This window comes from Orcinus orca, chromosome 6, assembly GCF_937001465.1.
Source record: "Orcinus orca chromosome 6, mOrcOrc1.1, whole genome shotgun sequence".
NCBI classification, from domain to species: Eukaryota; Metazoa; Chordata; class Mammalia; order Artiodactyla; family Delphinidae; genus Orcinus; species Orcinus orca.
This window is the reverse complement of record NC_064564.1, coordinates 72,109,132-72,128,723: the sequence shown is the minus strand read 5'-3', so window position 1 is coordinate 72,128,723 and position 19,592 is coordinate 72,109,132. Positions and strand designations below refer to the sequence as shown.

At 43.5% G+C, this 19,592-nt stretch overlaps 1 protein-coding gene across 10 annotated transcripts in view; it reads left to right on the top strand.

Annotated features, from left to right (window-relative positions):
* Positions 1–19,592, top strand: part of TRPM3 (transient receptor potential cation channel subfamily M member 3) — a 536,370-nt gene that overhangs the window by 495,385 nt on the left and 21,393 nt on the right. The window lies entirely within an intron of this gene.

Sequence of the window (19,592 nt, the reverse complement as noted above, 5' to 3'; positions counted from 1 at the left end):
AGACAGAAAGGCTGATCGACAGAAGCAGGCTATTCTTGGGAAAAGTTTGTGTCAAGCAGTAATGAGATGTGAGGGTAATAAAAATAATAATAGTAAATACTTAAATAGCACTTTCTGTAATCAGGCATTGTCCCACGTGTTTTATGAATGCTTACTCATGTATTCCCCATAACAATCCTATGAAGTAGGGTTGTTGCCTCTTTTTAAAATTAATTAATTAATTAATTAATTTATGACTGCATTGGGTCTTCGTTGCTATGCACGGGCTTTCTCTAGTTGCGGCGAGCGGGGGCTACTCTTCGTTGCGGTGCACGGGCTTCTCATTGCGGTGGCTTCTCTTGTTGCAGAGCATGGGCTCTAGGCGTGCGGGCTTCAGTAGTTGTGACATGTGGGCCTTCAGTAGCTGTGGCTTGGAGGCTCTAGAGTGCAGCCTCAGTAGTTGTGGCACACAGGATTAGTTGCTCCGTGGCATGTGGGATCTTTCCAGACCAGGGATTGAACCCATGTCCCCTGCATTGGCAGGTGGATTCTTAACCACTGCGCCACCAGGGAAGCCCATTGCCTCTGTTTTTAATGGGTAAGGAAACTGAGGCACAGAGAATATTAGGTCCATGTTAGGTTCAGCCCTGTGAAGCTGCCATTTTTGTAGGTCAAAAATGATCTACTCTCAGAAAGTTCATATGGTCTGACCTAATAAGTAACTTGCCTAAAGTGTATGGCTATTTTGAGAGGCAGAGCTGAACTTTGAACCCTGGCAGCTGGGTCAGGAGTCTAGACTGGAAGACTACCAGCTAGAGGGCCTCTTATAGACATGACCAGAACTTACTGAACGCACACTGTGTACCTGGCACTGTCTAAAGTCTTACATGTATCAACAACTCATTTATCTTTGCATCAGTACTCTTGAGGGTAGGTATGATAATCACCCAATAATCTGGATAGGAGAGTCTTTTCCTGTCAAACCTTGGTAGAGCTGCTAGGGGCTTTGCATTGGAAGGACACACAAGAAGGGGACATTGTATTTTCTGGCCAGCTCAAAATGAATGACATTGTTATTCTGATGGAATAGAAAATTGACCTCATAATCTCTTCAAAAATAAGGAAGTAAAAGAGAGAATGAATGATAATGGAACAGAAGGAGAGAAACATAATGTGAAGGACTGGAAGATGGACTACAGAAGGTATTTCAGATGTTTCTATGCTGGAGATATTTGGAATCAAGTATTTTATTTGCAAGTGGCTAGCTTCTTCCTACTCTTAAATGATTGGCTGGCCATTCAGTGGACATTTGGTGCTTGGATCTACTCTATTGAACAGTTAGCAGTCATGTCATAATGGCCCGATGTTCAGTCTACTTAATTTACACCCAGATTCTCTTAGGCAGAGAAGAAAAAAGTACCCAAATGTTTCTCTTCAGCAAATTAACTTTTTTTTTTTTTTTTTTGGTGGTACACGGGCCTCTCACTGTTGTGGTCTCTCCCGTTGCGGAGCACAGGCTCCGGACGCACAGGCTCAGCGGCCATGGCTTACGGGCCCAGCCGCTCCGCGGCATGTGGGATCTTCCGGGACCGGGGCACGAACCCATGTCCCCTGCATCGGCAGGCGGACTCTCAACCACTGCGCCACCAGGGAAGCCCCAGCAAGTTAACTTTTTAAAGTATCGTTTAATAATATGACCTACAACTCTACTAAGTTTAACTATCAGATGAATCAAATTAGCAAAAAAAAAAAAAAAAAACAACAAGTCTGAATTACAGAATATTTTAAAATGCAGTTTTATTATTTTTACATGTACAATATCTTAAGTTAGGCTAGCTATGGATTGCCTAGCAAGACGATTCCACACGAATAAAGAGTCTAAGAATCTAAAGTAATTTAAATCTTGAGCATTAAATAATTCAGATCACCAAATCTACAAAAATATGGAAACATCCTTAACTTTATCTCTTTAAATCTCAAAATAGAGTAAATTAAGTCCCATGAACGATTGTTTGTGGGTCAATATTCTGGGTCAGTTCTGCAGAAATATAACGTAGACTAGAGCCAGGCCTAAACAAGGCATAAGTATAAAAAAATTATTAACTAATTCATATGAACATTTAATTAATTAAATGAAAGAGACTGCAAGGACTGTATTATTGGCACCACTCTGCCCACTTGGCTCTGTGTACCTGCCATAACAGTGGCAATTCTCTTGCATTTTGAAGCACATAAACATGACTGTGAACATCTCTGTTGGTCTCAGATGCTGACACACAGACTTCTACCAGTTAGTAAAGCCAAATCCCTTCATTTGATAGTCCTCGACTCGACATCACTGATTCCTGTTGTAATGTGGGACCAGCTGGAGCAGTGTATATCCATGGTAACCATCAGTATAGCCAATTCCTTCACTCACCTAGTAATATGAAATAATAGTCTATTCTTTATAACACATAGCAAAACAAGATTTGGTTTTGTTCCTTGATTGTACACTATTTTGGTCCTCAGCCTCTTCTCAACAGAGATCCTACTGCAAACCCAACACTACTATGTTAAATGAAGCTATCAGTCATGGTGGGTGTAAACAGCTATGCCTAAGCAAACAGCTTATTCTTGGGCCCATCTACACACTCTAGTGAAATGGAGAAATCTCTGTTTCCATGGGTTAAAAACAGACTGTTTACACAGTTAACTGGGATAAATGAGGCCCAAGAAGGGCTTAAATCGAGTCTTCAAGCCTGTGGGATGAAGCGCCTTGCCCAGGGCACTCAAAATGATATTTCCTGGCCTTGAATTATTCATACCCCTTCCAAAGAATATTAGTTTACTCATTTTCAAAGGCACCACTGGACAACAAATAAAATTAAAACTGGGCTTTTAAATTTCTTTCATTATGTTTGTGGTGATAAATATACATTTTCCATTTACACTGAATGTATTATCCACACAGATGTGGTTCTAAAGTAAGCATGTTGGCCAAAAGTCACTTCTGGTCCAACTTACTCTCAAAAGTCTTTATAACATGGAAAGAGTATTACTTATGGACATCACCACTTGAGAGCCACTGATCCAGACAAAAGAATGAAACACAAGGATAGACTAAATACAGATGTCTGGACATTCAAACCTTCATGACTCTAATGTAACTTTCAACTCCCTGACCGTGAGAAATAGCACAATGCGGTAGTTAAGATGATGGAATCTTAGGTTTGAATCCAGGCTCTGAGGTCTCTTTCTCTTACTAGCTGTGTGTCATTGGGCAAGTTACTTGCCTATTTGCGCCTCAGTTTACTCACCTATAAAATGGACATAATAGAATCCACCTGTTATGGACTAAATTGTGTCCCCCCAAAATTCTTGTGTTGAATCCCTAACCTGCAATGTGACTGTGATGGGGCCTTTGGAAGGTAATAAGATGAAATCACAAGGGTGGGACCCTTATAAGAAGAGACAGCAGAGAGCTTTCTTCCTCTCTCTCTGCCTTATGAGGACACAGTGAGAAGGTAGCCATCTGAAGCCAAGCTGAGGTCTCTCACTGGGGATCACTGAGAGATCAGCTGGCTGTTTGATCTTGGACTTCCTAGCCTCCAGAATTGTGAGAAATGTCTGTTATATAAACCACCCAGTTTATGGTATTTTGTTTTATGGCTGTTTGAGCTAAGACACCACCTTATTTTTTTTCTCATATTTTTGTGAGCTGAAAGTTATAAAGCATGCAGAATAATGCCTAAAATATAACAAGTGTTTTATTCATTGATTGTCAAATGAAATTTCTAAAAAATAAATGAATGGGCGGGAAATTCTAATGTGTTTCTTGCAGGGTTTCCACCACTTTGTCTTATGATCAGCCTCCATAATCTTAATAATCTTTTAAAAAATGTGTTTGTTATCATGACAAACGAGCTAATATATATGAAGGCATCTGGCATAGAATCTGATACACCCATCTCTAGGGTGTTTGTAACCACAGTTGTTTGCTGTATAATTATAAATGCTTGTTGTACTTGAGTTTGAAACTTGTTTCATCAGATCCATATCAACCCTGTTCTTTGCAAAGTTGTAGTGAAAAACCTGGCCATCTGCCTTATGTCTGTCCAAGTCCACATGTTCTGTTGTGGCCCCAAGGAACAATGATCACACTCAATCCACCGGACATTGGTTTTACGTCGTCTTAAGTAGAATTGCATCTTGCACTGGGACTTGATTGTAGCCAGGTCATATATTAAATGCATGTAGGAGACTGTTCCTTTACATCTTGTTAGCTAACTTAGCAATCAAGCTGCATTTTACCCCATAACTTTCTTTTAGCTTTTCTTCCTTTTCTCTCCACTCTCTCTCCTGCTGTCAACATTGAGCATGCAGCCCAGAGCCTGCATGTTAACCATCCTCTTTTTACTAAATAGTTGTATAAGATACAGAGAAAGAAAGACAGAACATTCACTTACAAACTCCCCAAGTTTGCAACCCACAAGCTGGTCCACCAGAGCCCAGAGAACAGCCTTTGTTTCACAATTAGGCAAGGGATACAGTGGAAAAAGCCCAACTTGTTTCCTTTCTGTGTAGGACCCAGAAACTAGCCAATTTTATACTGCTTTTTGGTTTAGTTTTCAGATTTTCCCACAGGTCTATTGAGACCAGCTTGGCCAAAGGAAATGCCACTGCACAGCATTGCTTAGAGTAGAGCTGCGTGAGGCATAAGCTTATGAAAATTGGGAAAGACTTTTAAAAAATGTGTGTGTGTGTGTGTGTGTGTTTGTGTGTGTATGTCGGCTCTCATGTCACTAGTTTGTACTTTGTGCAGTGACAAAGTGAAGCCATCCAATTTTCAAATACATGAATCAACACGGTCAACTCAGTTGATCATTTGTGGAAAAAAGCAACATCTTTGTATGTGTGAGTTTTGTCCAGGTACAGGAGAAAAATACAGATTTTATATAAACCATCTATTTCACTTTAAAAAGAAGTAACAACCTTCGTATCTTCACGAAGAAAAGAAATGAGAATTTAAATCCACCCTTTCTCTGCATATACTTTGTGGTGGGTAGGCACACTGTTGAATAAAACTGCCTAGAAGTTTTTCAGACTAACTGTTGACTACAGCCTTTGGTTAGGTTTCCTGCCTCGGGGAAAGGTTAGGATACTTAAGGAACAAAGGGGCTTTGCCTGTCCCTAAGCTTATTGTTCTTTGACAGACCAGGTACAGCAAATAGTTTGCACTAAGCAGCAACCACTGAGGAGTTTAGCAGCAATGAGAAACGCTGGATTGTGCTCTGAAGTCATTAGTGAGAACCTTGTTCCCTCTCCCAAGCCTCATACTGTGAGGACTTCTCCTATTTATAAAAGTTGATTTTGCTCAAATTAGATTAGAAATCAGCTTTCCCTCAGCAGGCTGCTTGTTTGGCCGATAAAGGGAGGATAGCTGTTGACGTGGGTAGGATTGAGAGAAAGGGTGAGCCCAGGCACCTGTTCGCATTAGCCTTCCATCCCTTTATGGTAGGTGGACACAGAGGGAGTCTGAGAGCTACTGTTCATTGCAGATTGTGGAGGGCCAGGATTCAGCTGCCTTCAGTTCACCACCTGGGGACAGAGGGTTGGTCCCTATTTCATTTAAGGGCATCGGGGGTCTATAGGGAAAAACAGAAATAACGAAGAGAGGGCTTACTAAGTAAATCAAAAAACCATCCAGCAGGAGCCGGAATGGATGAAGGGGAATTACTCAGCTTCTTTAATACAGCCAATAAGGATTACAATAAATAGCAATGCCTTATTATCTGACTGGATCCTGGGAGGTCCTTCCATAGGCCCCACATGAAGTTCGACTTCCCTCCACCCCTCAGCACTCTTTTTTCTTCTCTGCTCTCCTCCGCATTAGGGCAGACACAGAACACAGCAGGAGCACTTCTGCCCCAGGGCCTTTGCCTTAGCCCTGCCTGCAGCTTCAAACACCCTTTCCCCAGATTGCTGCTTGGTTAACTCCCTCATCCAAGACTGGAGCCTGTTCCCGTCTCACCTTCTCATGGCTGTTCCCAGGCACCCACACGCCCGCCTGATCCTTTTTGCCCTGCCTTACTTTTCTTTTCTTCTACAGCACTTATCACCTTCTAACACACCACTTAGTTTACTTATTTTTGATGCTGCTGTTTATTTTCTGTCCACCTACCTCTCCCAATGCAGGCTGAAGAAGACCAGGAATCTCTGATGCAGCATTCACTGGTGTATCCCAAACACTTAGAACAGTGTCTGGCACATCGTAGGGGGTTCATAAATACTTGTTGAATGAATGATGAGGGAGTCTGGGCATGCATCATCATCATTATTAATATTATTTCTATTACTACTATATTCTATTAACATTACTGTTATTTTATCTGGCTTAGACATTTTAATTGACGTACTCTATGACGTGCATAGATGGCAAATGTCAGGTCTAGGACTCAAACTGAGCTCACTAAGATTAGTAGCTTGTGTCTAGTGACTTCAAAGAGTGATTTAATAAGATGGGTCACTTATGGATAGATCCCAAAACAGGAAATGTACGACAAGGAGATTATTTAAAATATTCAAACCACAATTAACAGCGAAGTGCCTTTCCCATCTTGCTCCTTTCTATTCCTCCCATCCTGCTTCTCCACTTAATTGGCATCTGAGTTTCTTATTTTTAACAGATAAATCTTTCAAGATAAAAGTGTTTATTTTATTTTCACTGATGTGTGCTAGCGTTGCTCTGGGAAAGAAAAAAGTTGGTAGTCCACACTGTACGAGGGTGTACTGTCACCCAATCTTTTGTTATAATAATAATAATGTTTATATTCTGCATACAGTTGGACTCCTATTCACAGCATGACAGCAAGTGATGGACCCTGGAATCTGAGCCCGCCCATAGCAGTTGAGGTTTAAGTAGAACACAAACTGACTATGGTCCGGATTCTTTGCTGTTTGAAGAGCAGGAGTTGAAGTGTGAAAAGCTCACATTTTAGCAGTAAACAGAGACAAGTGGGCAGAGGGGCCTTAAAGTAAAAAGAGAGGGCGGGGAGAACAGAGCCTGGGGTCTGGAGGGGGCAGTAAAGGGAGCCCAAGAGGGCTGTGTGCCGGGAGGCTGAGCCAGGAGCGTGAGTTCTGAGTACACATGGATTTCCTGCATTATCTGTCACTTACCAGGGGATTTGTAAATAATGTCAGCAGGAGCTTGTGTTTGCTTACAAGCACATTCCTGAATATTAGGGGCCACATTGATTGTTTCCCTTTATGTCCTGTAATCCCGGGGGCGCAATCCGATGGGAGCTGGCAGGAGCTGTGGATCATTTCCGTGGAGCTGGTCCAGCCTAGTTTCCCTGATGTACATCCGCACAGAGATATGCATAGCCTGGCTCGCTAGACTGATCCTTCTCAGCGCAAAGAGCCCTGAGGTCAGCTTGCTAGTTTCTTTTCATAAAACACTCCCTCTTGAAGAAGGCCCTGGCTCCTCCCTCTTCATACAGCCAGCAGGACAGATATATGGGTTTCTGAAAAATTATGCAGTCCCTTTTTAACCAAAAACAAGAAGAGTGTTCCTTAACGTGAGGCGTGGTGGCTCAGGTAGAATGGACCCACAGGGGAAGCCTTTCCCGGTTAAGGCAATGAGAAGGGAATCACGCTCCCTGCACCTGGGATGGAAGGGACACCTGTTTCTGCCCTTGTAGCTCTGGAGAGTGTATTCTTCCAACATGAGGAGTTGGTACAAGAGCGTCACAGTCAAGAGTTACAGTGGAAGTGGACATAGCACAAAATCTGGGAGAGTAAATCATTTATTTGACTTCTTCTCTGAATGTTTTTGTTTTTGGTTTGAAGCAGAAAAAAGCTTATCTAATCCTATTTTTGCTTAGGCAAATATCAAAAGGAATGAGATGAGCCCTCTGTAAAATTGTAAGTTAAATGCTTTTTATTCCCACCTTTCCGACCCTTCCCTGGGCCTCTTACCCGCCCCCCATCCCCCGGCCCCAGCCCCCTCCCTAATTGCCATAAGTTCCCAGCCTGCTAGATCTTGGCCTGCTCTGATGAAACTACCAGCCTGAGAAGCTGATTCTCTCTAAGGTGTTAATGGCTGTGCCCTCAACTAGAGAAACATTGCTTGCAAGAAAACAAAACCCACTCAAACTAGATTAAATAAAGAAAGATTGACTGTAAGTGTCTAAGAGGAAACCTCAAAAACATTCAAAGACAGGAAACAAAGCATGACATAAACTGACTGGAAATGAAGCTGGAAGTTGTTTTGGGAAGCCAGAATCTGAAGACATGACCACTCGTCTGCTCTTCTTTCCACTTCTTTCCAGGCTCAATCAATCAATCATCTCTCTCATTCTCTCTTGCTCTCTAGCTCTCTGTCTGCTTTCCTTCCGTTCCTTCCCCTCTCCTCTCTCAGATGGCTTGCTTGCCTTTTTTTTTTTTTTTTTCTTGGCGGTGTTGGATCTTCGTTGCTGCCTGCAGGCTTTCTCTAGTTGCAGCAAGTGGGGGCTACTCTTCGTTGTGGTGCGTGGGCTTCTCCTTGCGGTGGCTTCTCTTGTTGTGGAGCACAGGCTCCAGGCGTGCAGGCTTCAGTAGTTGCAGCATGCGGGCTCAGTAGTTGCGGCACGCAGGCCCTAGAGCAAGCGGGCTTTAGTAGTTGCAGCATGTGGGCTCAGTAGTTTCAGCGCATGGGCTCTAGGACGTGCGAGCTTCAATAGTTGTGGCACGTGGGCTCAGTAGTTGTGGTTTGTGGGCTCTAGAGTGCAGGCTCAGTAGTTGTGGCGCATGGGCTTAGTTGTTCCGTGGCATGTGGGATCTTCCTAGACCAGGGATTGAACCTGTGTCCCCTGCATTGGCAGGCGGACTCCTAAGCACTGCGCCACCAAGGAAGTCCCTGGCTTTACTTTTAAATGACCTAACTTGGTCTGATTCTATGTGATCTTCAATTAAGTACCTGCCATCACCTAACTAAAGTCTCTGCATCTCAGTTTAATTTCTAAAAACCAAGTCTGATTTGCCGTTGGTCATTCAATGGATTTGCTCCTCGCTCCTTGGGTAATGATGGGATTTGATCTGAATTGAGGGGAGAGGATGAAGAAATTAAGAAAGGGTTTGTTAACCTGTGTGACCTAGGGCTACCTCTTCTAGCTGTGAGCAGGTCAAGGGAAGTGGAGCATGTATATCAGATATCTTTGACACACACCCCAGAAGGCAGTGGCTTAACGCTGTAAGCATTTATTGAGCTCAGGAGCCTGTGGGTTGCCTGGATGGTTCTGCTGTCTTGGCTGGGCTTGGGCATATGCCAGGGAGTCAGCTGGCTGTCAGCTGATCCAAAACAACCTTAGCTCCCACAGCAGAAATGACTGGGAGCAGAAGTTCCCGTGTTTCATCCTCCAGAAGACTAGCTCAAGCATGTTCCTCGTGGTGATGGCTGAAGTGGAAGAGTGGAAACAAAAACACTCAAGGTTTTTTCCAGGCTTCTATATGGGTCACATTTGCTAACATCCCCATTGCCAAAGAAACTCACATGGCTAAACTCAGAACCAAGGGGCAAGGAAATAGATCCTATCTGTTTATTGAAAGAAATGAAACTCTCAACTCACATGGCAAAGGAGGTTGGATACAGAGAGAGAAATTGGAGCTATTAATGCAATCAATCTGCTGCATCATGGCAACAAATTCACTGACACGTACAACAGGCTAGTATAGATACACATCCTTCGCCGGCAAAATTTGTATAGGATCTTACTGATACTAACTCCTGATCCCAAATAATGAACTACCAAGGTTGGAATTTTGAATCCTTCTCAAATAACAGCAAATAAATGACATGTTTGTCTCTAGGTAAAGCTAGAAGTTAAGAATAACTAAAATACAGAACCAAGATAACAGAGGGAATTGGATGTTCTCCCCTTCCCCCCTCCCCCGCCCACAATTCACACACAACATACCTAGGCTTATAACATCCTGCTTCATATATATATAATATATATATATATTATATATTATATATATATGTATTTCTTTTTAGGGGGTGGGGAGCGGCTGCATTGGGTCTTTGTTACCGCGTGCGGGCTTTCTCTAGTTGTGGTGAGCAGGGGCTTCTCTTTGTTGCGATGCCAGGCTTCTCCTTGTGGTGGCTCCTCTCGTTGCAGAGCACGGGCTCTAGGCATGCAGGCTTCCGTAGTTGCACATCCTGCTTTCTGATTCACCAGATTAAAAAACAAAGCTTATTAATTTAATTGTGTTTCCTAAATAGCTGAAAGCTGAGCATGTGTAACCCTAACCCTGTGAAGAGTTAAAGGCTCTGTCATTGGTGAGTTTTTTCCCCCTTGGTGGTGGCTGGGTTCTCTGTTGTGCAGTGGGGGCTAGGTATTTGTTTGCTTTTCTGACAGGAATAAAAAGAATACAGCTTTTATAGGTGCCCTACAGTAAGCTCCTGGGATAGATAATCCAGCCTGGGGCTTATTCTGGTCTTCTGCTCCTCTTCTTAGATTCATAGAGTAATAAAATGTCTGGACTAGATGGGGCTTAGAGATCATCTAGCGTTTCCCAACCTTTAGTTAGTCACATAAACCATTCACTGTTTTGTAACATCTGTCCACTCTTTAATGTTTTTAGTTCAATTGGCTCAATTTTAAAACCTAAATTAATTTATTTTTAAAAATTTACATCATTGGGCTTCCCTGGTGGCTCAGTGGTTGAGAGTCCACCTGCTGATGCAGGGGACATGGGTTCGTGCTCCGGTCCGGGAAGATCCCACATGCCACGGAGCAGCTGGGCCCGTGAGCCATGGCCACTGAGACTGCGCGTCCGGAGCCTCTGCCCCGCAATGGGAGAGGCCACAACAGTGAGAGGCCTGTGTACCGCAAAAAAAAAAAAAAAAAAAAGAAAAGAAAAATATTTACATCATGGCCGTAAGTTGAAAAATCAGTGTGATTTGATGTAATAGAAAATGAGCATAAAATAAACAGAATGAAAACACCGCATTGTTAGGAAATTCTGTCCAGATGCTTGAGCCTTCAGCCTGCCCAGTCTCTACTAAAAAGGAAGTTTAGCAGATGTGAAGGAAGTGTTAAAGAAATATTATCCTCAAACTGACGCATTCTCTCTGATGGAGTCAGGAAGATGGAAAGAGGCTTGAAAAGGTCATCACTTTCTCACTATCCAATTCAGTGCTACTTAGTGAGCTGTTCCTGTATCCCACAATCATCTTGGACTTCCTGAGTTGTGTGGGCAGTGCACTGTAGGGGATATCAATAGTCCAAGTCCCTCCATTCACAGATGGAGGAACTGAGACCTCTTACTCCTTTCTCATGGTTGCCTTTGTACCATGTCACTACCAACTTGCATCTTGCCCAACACTTAGGGCAGGGGAAGGGAAAAGAAATGAACCACAAAAGAAGTAAAAGAGCTGGTGGGTGGTGCTTTTGACTCTACAAAGTTGGAGCTTACCTGGTATTCAATTACCTCTGTTCTTCCTGACCTCCATTTCTAGAGGACATTGACTATAGCCTATTAAAAGAAACAGAAAGAGCCCCTTACTTACATAAAGAAGACTTCTGCCTGGATGTACTGTTATCCAGGACTCTTAGATCAGGAGCTTCTAAATAGATACAGCCATACAAAAGGAGGCATCTCCAGTTCTCTTGCCAAGGAAAGCAGTGTGTCAGGAAAAAGGCCAAAAAGGCAGAGCTATCTGGTTCCTTGGAGTAAGCCATAGGAGCTGTGTAATGGCATTCTAAATCCTCCATGGCAAACTGTATGGATTTTCAAAATGAGGTGGGGAAATCCTCTTTGTCTCCTTAGCTTTTCAGGATGGATTTTTAGTTGAAAATCCTTTGTTTAAAAAAAATAGGATAAATGTAGTCATATGTTTAACTAAGCTCTTTATTCCATTGCCTGTGATTTGGAATAAGCTATTGAGACGTTTCTTCAGCCAGGTGAGGAAGAGATGATCTTCTGGAAATATCCTTCTTCTTCATATTTTTAAAGATGATGCTCATTATATCACATATTGGTGTTTCGTTTTTAATCTCTCATGCTTTTTGGAAACAGTGTGGTATGTGTATTAAGTAAACAAATGTTTCTTTTCCCCATGCCTTATAGGATAAAATCAAAAGGGCAAGTGTCTTAATCTTTGGGATGTGGGTGCCTACAGCTGGTACCTATTATATGAATCAAATTTCTTTCTCCACACTTCGAATTTTAGTGTTCTGTACATTTGTACATGATCTGAACAGCTCAGGCTTTATTCGTGTTGATGGAAACAAGAAAAATGCAGATGTCTATCAATCTGTCTTTACATTTGTTCATAGTTGAGATTCCTCTCAACCCCATATTGGCTCTTCCTTCAGAGGCACAGAGAGAAAAGATACTTTACAGTTGAACAGGTTTGTGTGGACATCCTGATTCTGTTCTTACTGTCTCTGAAATAACTGACAGAGATACTAAAATTTTCTGAGCCTCACTTCTTCACCTTTAAATGGGGCAATAAAATCCACCATGTCAAAGTATTATAAAGATTAAAATAAGGTGATATAGGTAAGGCTCATAGCACAGGGCCTTACACTGAAGCTTGCATAGGTAGTCAGTAGCAATATTACATTGGAAAGGCTGTATGAGATAGAGAGGCATACATACAGGCTTTGGGGTCAGAGGGGAGGAGGACCCATTTCTGCTTCATTCATAAGTGCATCTCCAGAGCCAATTCCCACTGGCATGTAGCAGGAACTCATTATTTTTTGGATGGATGAATGAATGGTTCTGGCATATTCCCTTATTAGTTGTGTGATCTTAGATAAGGCATTGCACCCCTCAGTGCATGTTTCTACAACTATGTAGCAAGGATAATACATTTGTTATGGAGTTGCAAGGAAGCTTAAGTGCAATGGCTGATGTGAAGTACACAGCACAGAGACTGCCACACGCTATGCTTTCCACAGTTATTTATTTCAAATCTCTATTGTCCTTCACTTTAGTGGATCCCAAATAACAAACTAGGATTAGCAGTTCCACTAGAAGTATCCATTTTAATTTAGTTTTGTTTTTTTGTTTTTTTGGCTGTGTTGGGTCTCTGTTGCTGCACGTGGGCTTTCTCTAGTTGCAGCAAGCGGGGGCTACTCTTCATTGCGGTGCGTTGGCTCTAGGCACACGGGCTTCAGTAGTTGTGGCCCACAGGCTCAATTGTTGTGTCTCGTGGGCTCTAGAGTGCAGGCTCAGTGGTTGTGGTGCATGGGCTTAGTTGCCCCACAGCATGTGGGATCTTCCCAGACCAGGGATTGAATCCATGTCCCCTGCATTGGCAGAAGGATTCTTCTCGAGCCTTTTTTTTTTTTTTTTTTTTTTTGCGGTACGCGGGCCTCTCACCGCTGTGGCCCCTCCCGCTACGGAGCACAGGCTCTGGACGCGCAGGCCCAGCGGCCACGGCTCACGGGCTCAGCCGCTCCGCGGCATGTGGGATCTTCCTGGAGTGGGGCACAAACCCGCGTCCCCCGCATCGGCAGGCAGACTCCCAACCACTGCGCCACCAGGGAATCCCTGGCAGGAGGATTCTTAACCACTGCACCACCAGGGAAGTCCCAGAAGTATCCATGTTAAAAGGTAACTTTTAAAATGGGCAGTGGGCAGTGTCCAGGAGCCCAGGACTTATGTAGGTGGCCCTTCATCAAAAGTGTCAGGGTCTAAGAAAAGCAGGATGTCTAATTTGACCCATTTTTGTTCCTGGGCAACTTCAAGGTAGTATAGGTTGGGCAAAGGCCAGGCCATGCGGGCATAAGGAGGATCCTGAAAAGAGGTATAGAAATTATCTTTCACCGAGACCTCATGTTCTCATTTTTGAAAGAACTAAGAGAAAGTTTCCATCTCTTGTGTCAACTTCAGTTGATTAGTCGTGCTTTGGGGAGTTTTGTCGTAAAAAGGATTCCAAGGCTACAACCTGACAGAAGAGTGTAATGATTGATTACCAAATGTCTGCCGTGAGTTTAAGATGGGGTGTTATGTCTGGTGTGCCGTGGAGATTTATGCAACAGCATTCAGAAGGGAGATTTTCTATAGCCTTTACCGAAGTCAGGCATGTTCCTTTGCAAGTTAATTGCAAAAACAAATAATCAAGAATCTATTTTTTCCCCTCTTTCAGATTTTTGCTCTTACAGGAACCATCTCATGTTAGCAGGTCATGGTGGCACTTAAGATCTTGAAGTAAATAGGAAAACAACCACTGACCCAGTGAAATTGATCGAATGTAACCCTTACAGAAATGCCTGACATTGCAGGTCAAATGTACAGTATGTGATATTCCTGCCTGCATTCATTTGGCAAATATTTATTGAGCATCTGCTATGTGCCAGGCAGTGTTATAGCTGTTGTTTCTTTAGTGAACAAAACACACAAAAATGCTTTTCCACATGAAGCTTACATTCTAGTGAGGGACTCTGTTGACCCTTATTTTAGTTATTATAAAAATTTATGATAAAAAAAATTTCAGCCATTGGAAGGCTGCTCTCCAGAACATGTACAGAAAGGGGAGGACGTTCTTACTCTGACCTGCGTAACCTGGCTGGATTATAACTGCACAACCTATCATTGTTCTAGAGCCCAGTCATCCATTTCACTCCTACTCGTTAATGTACTTCCAACTTTCTGCCTTGTGATGTGTCATTGTGACCCACGTAGATAAACTGTAGAGAATCTGCATTTCCAAATGTTTGATCCCTTCTCATTTGGCCATAATTGCATAGATGTAGGCTTTACACTCTGTACCCGCACCCCCCCACACACCGGGGCTTCTTTGGCCTAATCTATCTATGATCAGCTTCTAGAGCAAGGTTTTCTTCACTTTGGGAGTAGCTGGAAACTTTGGCCAGTTTCCCAAGTGTGTTTACCCTACTGACTTGATAATAAGTGAAATCTGTATCATTAGTTTCTGAGTCAGAGGACAATTGAGCTTTGAGCAGTGTAGACCCCTTAAGTTCTTCTATGTTTGGGGAAGAAAAAGAGCAACAGAGCCTCTGGCTCCTGAAACCCTGAAACTGTGATTCAACCTTGATGTCAGGTCAGATTTCACATTGCCAGTTGCCTCTTCCAATCTCTTCATGCTACTCCAAGGCTCCAGATGTTGCCTCCCAGGAGTGGTATAAACAAAATATCAACATCCTTAATGACCGTGGACAGGGGACAGGGAGGCAAGGGTGACTGTATTAGCCAGGACTCACTGCAAGTGATAGAAACCCAATTCAAATTGACTTAAGGAAAAAAGGAATTTTATGGTTCATATAACTGAAGAATTCTGGTTTTAGGCATGGCTGAATCAGGAATCTGTTTCTCTTCTCTGTGATGTAGTCACTCCTGGGCAGGCTCTCTTTGCTTGGTAGACTTATATCGCATTGTAAAAAGAGCTTCTCTTTAATACAAGTTCTAGCAAAAGTCCCAAGGTTTATGCTCATTGGCTCTGATTGGTCAGGCTAGGATCACATGTCCATCCCTGAACTAATCACTGCAATCAGGAGATAAAATACACTGATTAATTTCCTCAATATGGAACTGCATGCAGCTCATTTCACCCAAACTTCATGGACTGAGAGTAGGGAGGAATAGCTCCACAAAGGGAAACCAGGATGCTCTTAGCAGAGGAAGGGGAAATGTATATACTAGGCAGGTGGAACCACCAAACATCCACCAGAGGCACCCTGCACTGACTGTCATCAACAAAGAGGGAGGTGACAACATGTCACTTGGTATGAGGGTGGTAGTGACTGTGCATTTACTTCTTGCAAGAGGGTTGGGAGAAAAACCACTCGTGTCAGGTTCCAAAGCAGGGAAGGAGGAGGCGCAATGGCAGCCACCAGCCCACACGTTCCTAAACATCCACCCATGGGCCATCTTGGGTTTGTGTGCCCTGGAGTATTTCCCTGGGAATATGAACCCCCAGATACTGGTTGGTACTATAACTTATATAAGTTATAACAGATAACTTATCCCCAAATCTGCTTGTCAGGGCTTTAAGGCACCCAGTTCATCTTCATCAGGGGTAGACATCTGTAAGTTTGAGTCATAGCACTTTCTAGTGCAGATAAATGCTCTGAGCAAGGACACGACTAGGAACCATTACAAAGCAATGCTTTGCACTAACTGCTGCATATAATGTTCACTGCCTCTTTGCTGATATTACCAAATGAAGGCTGTTTCTTACTGGTTCATTTTTATTTTCATTATCACAAGGGTCATCTAATTCACTTATACTGCACGTGTTGCTGTAGAGTCTAGATGGTAGTCCTCAAGGCTAATCCTGAGTACCAGCCTGCTCAGTGTGACCGAGGCTAGAAGGACTGCAGCAGTTCTGCTGTGCTTCTTCAGAGCCCCCAGCAGAGCTCACGTCACCCGTTAAATGCAATGTTCTATTCCCTTTCTGTGCCCCCTACTAAACTGTGAGTTCCTTAGCAACAGGGACTGTCTCTTTAATCCCCAGCATCTCCCGTACCCAGCATATTATAACCACTCAATGAATGTTTGTAGAATAAGTGCTCTGCTTAGTGATTGTAAAGTAAAGAGGAATAAGACATAGTCCCTAACCTTGAGACGCTTCAAGTCTATTAATTACAAAATAACAATACCAGTCATGACATCAACTAATGTTAATTAAGTGCTGTATGCTAGATACTGAGCCAAGTGCTTTCCATGCATTCTCATTTAATGATTTTGACATTCTCCCCCCCATATATACTATTACTACCCCATTTTACAGATGAGGAGGCTGAAATTCATGGAGTAAGCTAATGTCGCATCATTTGAAAATGGTGGCATTGGGATTTGAACCCAGGTCTGCCGGATTATAATGCATGTTCCTAACCACTAAAGTAATACTACTTCTATAAAGGCAGGATGAAAAAAAGGTGGGGGAAGGTGGAATAAATTAATACCCAAAGAATTGGCAGAGAGTTCCCAGAGCCAATCATGATGACATTAAATCTTGTATAAAGGTAATGAGTTGGTCCAATTTTCCAACTAGTAGGGGAATAAAGCAGAGATCTAGAGACATGTTAATGACACTATCTGAAGACCCATGGAAATGCGCACCGGCCACTTGAAACTAGCGAGCACCTACTATTCTCCCTGGGTTTTTCTTTAGGCTAGAAGAAGGTTTCTTCTCTAGTGGAGGAAGTGTCTGCATCTTCACTAAATACGGGGTCAAAAGCTGGATGAGCTCTGCGCCACACAAGTTTATTTTACGTTCTCCCAGAATGTAAAGAGAAATCTCAGAATGACATCATTAAATGGAAATCAGGGATCACACCTGTAAGAACTGTGTGCACTTTGTACCCTACCCCAAGCAGTTCTTTCTCCTGCTCTTTGTCGGCTTCCCCATAGAGATCTGAGCAGGAACCAAAGAAAAGGGCAGCACAGGAGTGACAACCCCAAGGGAGGTCAAGTCAGGAGGAAGTGGGTAGGGTGGCCGGGCAAGCTTCATGAGGAGAGAAAAGCAAAGTGAGCCATTCCATGAGGCCTGCAGCCAAGTGGGTGTCAGAGACCCAGGTATCTGGTTGAGCCTGAGAAGGCTTCTTGCCAGACCAAGGGCAGGATTTCTGGGAAGAACCTAAGGAAGGAGCCAGCAACTGCTTAGAGCTAGAACTGTCCATCATGAGTAGGCTTGCAGAGCTGTGGGGAATGTTAGTGCTCAACAACCAAACTGTGTTTAGTGACCTTTATTCACTCAACAGTTTTCATGTGTGGATATGTGTGGATGTGCTGTGTGTATGCACTGAGCCAGGTAATTGGAAACCATGAAGAGATATGTTACCACTGGAAATCTTATGTAGGACACAGAGCCCAGTAAATTGGCAGCAGTGATACAGTGCTGAGAAACCCCCCAAAGGGGCAAGCAAACGGAGTTCTGGGATTATATGGAAGACAAAATTACTAAAGAAAAGATTATTTGTTAAAGAAAAAATTATTCATGACATTTGGTAAAAATGGTAAGGAAGACTTTGTTCAAGGGGGGCTACTGCAGTGGTGTTCTGTAATAGGAGAGAGAGATTGGGCTCGACTCTGAGTGAAGAAATAAAAAAAAAAGGAAACTTATAGCCATGAGCTGGGTGTGGGTCAGTGGATGGAAGTTCACTAAGAGGAAACATCAGGAGTAAGGGGGGTTCTGGCTTACCTGACGTAATGGATTCTTACTGAAGACAGACCAGTGTGATCAGACTTCAGATGGAGGATGGTGGAGAATGAGGAAACTGATTAGATATCGATGGTGATTAGAAATTGAGGATGGGGATTCTGGCTAAACGTACTTAGCAGGATTCTTGCTAAAATTGGACAAATGCAGAGACAAGCATGGAAGTCCACAAGTTGAGGCCACAAAAGAGCTCAGAAGAGCCTGCCTGAGTGGAGTTTGGTCAAGCAGAGGATCTTTGTTAATACCTATCCCAGTCCCAGCTGGAAAGGAGCAGAAATTTAGCTGAAAGCTAAGTAAGCACTGAAAAGTGAATAGGATTCATCCAGGTGAAGCATGGGAGTGGGGGGAGCAAGGTGTCAGGGGGCCTTTGGGAAGGGAAAGAAGAAGCATGGCTCAAAATCAGGAAATAGGGCTTCCCTGGTGGCGCAGTGGTTGAGAGTCCGCCTGCCGATGCAGGGGACACGAGTTGTGCCCCAGTCCGGGAAGATCCCACATGCCGCGGAGCGGCTGGGCCCGTGAGCCATGACCACTGAGCCTGCGCGTCCGGAGCCCGTGCTCCGCAACGGGAGAGGCCACAGCAGTGAGAGGCCCGTGTACCGCAAAAAAAAAAAAAAAACAGGAAGTAAGAGAGGGCGTGACAGTTCTAGGAACTGCAAGAAACTTGGTCCAGTTTGTGCTCAGAGGGAGAGGTGGGAAGTAGCAAGAGGTGGCACCAGGCTAGCTACCCTCAGAGCTTGGACTTCATCCTGGAGCCAATGTGGGCTCTATCATTGGGTTTTCCTTCCAAAGGAGGAAATGATCAGAACCTCTCGCAGGGCTGTCTTGGGTGCATAGTGCCACAGCTGCCAACAACAAAAAAGATGCTGGCTCCTTGAGAACATCTGAGTCCATCAACACCTGATCATCTTACAGGCTGGTCCAAAGGAAGCACTTTGGCCATCTTTTTCTGGCTATAAAAACAGAGTCTTGGTGTCCTGATATTACTAAAACCCTCATAAATTGAGATGTATTTTGGACTTCAGAGCATGTCAAAAATCATGTAATGTTTCTAGACTAATTCTAGTTCAGTAGACTCATGTTAGTGGCACCTGAGAATTACCTGGGAAATTTTGAAAGAAATGTTGATGCCGGGGCCACCCTCAAAGATTCTGGTTCAATTGACTGGGGTGGAGCTGGGCATTGGCAGTTTTTAAAGATCCCCACATGGTCCCCTGTGCAGTCAGATGTTTTATTTTTCTCTATTTGCCCATTTATTCAATGCAGTTGGGTTTTGTTCCCTGTGCACTGGAAGCACATTTTTGGAATGGAAATGCTGCAGGAAAAAAAGCAGGTGGCTACAGGCTCCAGGGTCCTGGCCCATCTCCCCTCACTGCCCCTCCCCATGAAATGCCATCCATCAGGAGCACTGAGCAACAGTCCCCCTAAATACTTCCCAAGGTGCTGCCCTGTTTCGTTC